The sequence below is a fragment of the Synchiropus splendidus genome, chromosome 4, assembly GCF_027744825.2.
Source record: "Synchiropus splendidus isolate RoL2022-P1 chromosome 4, RoL_Sspl_1.0, whole genome shotgun sequence".
NCBI lineage: Eukaryota > Metazoa > Chordata > Actinopteri > Syngnathiformes > Callionymidae > Synchiropus > Synchiropus splendidus.
The window spans coordinates 1,564,109-1,567,682 of NC_071337.1; positions in this window are offsets into that span (position 1 = coordinate 1,564,109).

Below are 3,574 nucleotides of genomic sequence, written 5' to 3' on the forward strand. Positions count from 1 at the left end.
CTGTGGTCTGAGTGCTGCGCTCCTGCTGAGTGCTGTGTGCAGGGCCTAATCCTGCTCTCCAGCACAGGCCACGTCACAAAGAGGATTTCACAATGAAGCCGACTTGGCAGCACTTGTTATGTCACCGCTCTCGTGTTGATGAACGCAAACAAGGCTGGACGCTCTTTTATTCTGCGGCGACTGGCACGACGGCCGGCACGTCACCGGCTGACTGAACAAGGTCGGCCTCAGGAAGAGTTTTAACGTGACGTACCGCGGATGCCGTCGGCCCTGGGCCGGTTTCAGAGCCACATGAGTTCATTTCTGGCTATCCATGCTCATGTCCGGGGCCACCTGCGGCCCCTTCTCAGCGTTGGTCCGGCCCCCGTGAGGTCAGAGTCAGAGAGTGAGCGTCAAGTTATTTGAATGGCTATATTATTTCTATTCAAATGCTCACTGTGAAAACCGCTAAAATCCATTTCACGTTACATTTTTTTTCAATTGTTATGTCATATTCTTCTTTTGTATTGTTATTTTATTCATTTTTTTTCCAGCTGGTTCTGTGATTAATGGCCCATTGATAGTCTGGCACAAAAGCGCGGGTGGTATTTATTCACTAATCTATCTTTGGATCGGTAGATAAACTTTTTTTGATTTTCTAAAAATGACATAAAAACAGCAACATCTGGTTGCGAATCGTCTCCACATGCACCCAATTGATAGTGTCACCACTTTTACCGTCTGTATTATTCAGTTTCTTGTAAATATTCACTTTTAATCGATCTTTTTTCATTTCATGTTATTGTCTATAGCTTTGATAATTTGTATTATTTTGTTCGATTCACATATTTAATGAAGACTGACTTTCTTGCCCATCGTCTCTATCAACCTTTCTTAAATATTCAAACACAATTTGATCACATAGCGTCAGATATCTTCTTCATTTAAAAAAAAAAATTAAATATTAACTTTTTTTGGAAGTTGTTTATTCCTACACATTTTCCCTCCATGTTTAATGATTTCAACTATCTAAACTACTATAAATGACTTTATTCTTTATGATTCAATTTGTTTTATTATTTTCATAACAAATATAAATACTAACAATAAAAAACAATATCTGACAGTTTCCTGGCCAAATGTCTTGTAGTGATGTGACAACCTTCATGAATTTTATTTTCCACTCCGGGTCCATCAGCTGAGTTAAAGTCCAATGACGGATATTAGATCATCTTTCCGAGCCGAGTCACAAGACAGCAGAGATGGTGGGTGCGAGTCACCGAGTTTCCTCCTCTGCTCTTCAGAATGTGGAGGGCTTCCCTCAAACGACCAGGAGGACCTTTTATGTTCCGGATGAAAGTCGTCACCTCCAGGTGACGCGCTGTCTGTGACAGTTGGCGGGGGATCAAGATGGAAAATCCACTTCAGCCTCTCTTGAGGAAAGTTCCCTGATCCCTGTCACAGTCATCCTCATCATGCCGGGAACACCCTCCGTCACCCGCCCCCCGACCCCAAACCAGCGTAACTTGAGTGACGCTGCTCCGCTGGTCCATGTGAGGTGTCACATGGGTCGTCCCTAATCTTTCATTTTACACGTGCATGCCATCTCCACTCCGTTCAGCAGAATTGAAGTCATGTGCGCAGCGTGGATGCTGACTGATGACTGAGACAGATGAGAGTCACAAGACTGAACTCAAGTCAAACTGAAGCGTGTGCGTCAGTGCCTGCGCTTGTTTGCCTTTGTGAAAGCTGAAAGAGGAAACAGACAATTGGCAGCAAACTGCTTCCACCACTTTACCAGCCAAGGTGGCAGAGCTGCTCGCACTACGGCCGTGTCAGCACATTCAGCAGACTCTGGAAGGTCACGACCCGCGCACGACCAGCTGCGTTTGTTCACAGGCTCATCAAATACAGCGAAACACAGGGGTGACGCTGGTCACCTGAAATGCGCTCTCACAGAAAGAACACGCTCTGAGACATGTTTGAGCCAGAGCCTTGAAGGACAGGTCCGAGATGTTTCCCACACTGACTGCAGCTCCATGCAGAGCAGCCCGACCCAGGCAGTAGCTCGATTAAGCCGCCCAGTCCGATCCCCTCATGTTCTCCTGGTTTACATGCAGTGCAATGAGTAGTTCCCCTCCAAGACAAGAGGTGGCACTGTGAGCTCTTCAGTCCTTCCTCTGAGCATAGAGGAAGAGCAGTGGCAGCTGACAGGTAGCGAGGAGCCGCTTCACACTGTTCTACTGAATTGGACAGCGATGGTGCTGACTGGTGCACTAGTTTCACTGCAGAGCTCCAGAATCATCAAGGGATGGTTCAACCCCATCGCCGTCATCTTCAACACACTTCTTTCGACAGGTTTTGGGATTAAACTCCCAAGTTTTTGAGAAAAATTAAATGTGTTTGTATTGTATCACAAGGACGATATTTGTGGAGTATCTGAAGTAAAGAAGAGTCGCACTTTTGATCTCCGTCGTGAGCCTCGATTAGCTTAGCAGCCATGCTAACGGTTGCTAACGTGGCGCTGATGTCGTCTCCTTCAACCAACAAATCTCGTCTCCTTGTGAGAACCAAGGATCCGAACCACCTGAGTGAAGGAAGATGGAGACACATCTGCAGATCATGGTCAATAATTTGGTTTTGGCAGTCTGAGTTATTAATCCCAGTCACATCCTGCTGCCGTATTCTTCAGACTCTAAGTCACATTTTCAGGGGAAATTTACTTTACAAAGTCTGTTGCATGAAGTAGTAGCACCAGACAGGTCCTTCGTCGCTCCAGACGTTACGTAACGTAACATAATGGAACGTAAAGTGGACGTGAGCTGACTGAGAGACAAGGTAGCAAAGGGGAGAAATGTTGACATTTACACACATCACAATCCACCACAATCCTGTCCATTTCACTGACACGTGTTGTCTTTTCCTGGTGAGGCTTTATCACGAGAGGTTTCTGGAGTGGAGCACGACCGCGCGTGGCGGTGGGACAGAACAAGATTATCGCAGCGCATTACAGATGTATGTAAATTATAGATTTTAATAGATATAAGTGGCAGGACCCAGGAAACATTGAAAAAAAAGTGTGACTTCTGGTCTGGAAAGCAGAGGAATCTGAATTAAAAAACAACAAAAATCACTGGTGGAACACATAATACTATTTAAAAAAGTACCCACTCGAAATGATCAGCTGGTGACAGGTCGATCACGCGTAACTGCCATTTGCCCCTCTGTCTGTCTCTCCACAAGCTTGATAAAGGTGTGGCTTCAGGAAGAGTCTGGAGACAGGAGGGTGGACTGTAAAGTGCAACTCACTTTGTCAATGAGAGGAGATGATGGGCCCCAGAGCCTCGAGGGACAAAAAAAAAAATCAGGTGACAAGGGGTTGATGACTGATGGATGAACTCAGTCCTAAGACCTTTTCAGCACGGTGTGACAGTGGTCACAGCAGATCTTTGGCTTGATCTGGAGCCTCGTGCCTCTCTCTGACGTTCACCTTTCCCTGGAGAGCATGTGACAGACCCCCCCCCCCATTCAGGCTCAAAATGTTGTTGCTCACATACTTCATGGATGGTTAACGGAGAACGTTAAGGCAGTGTTT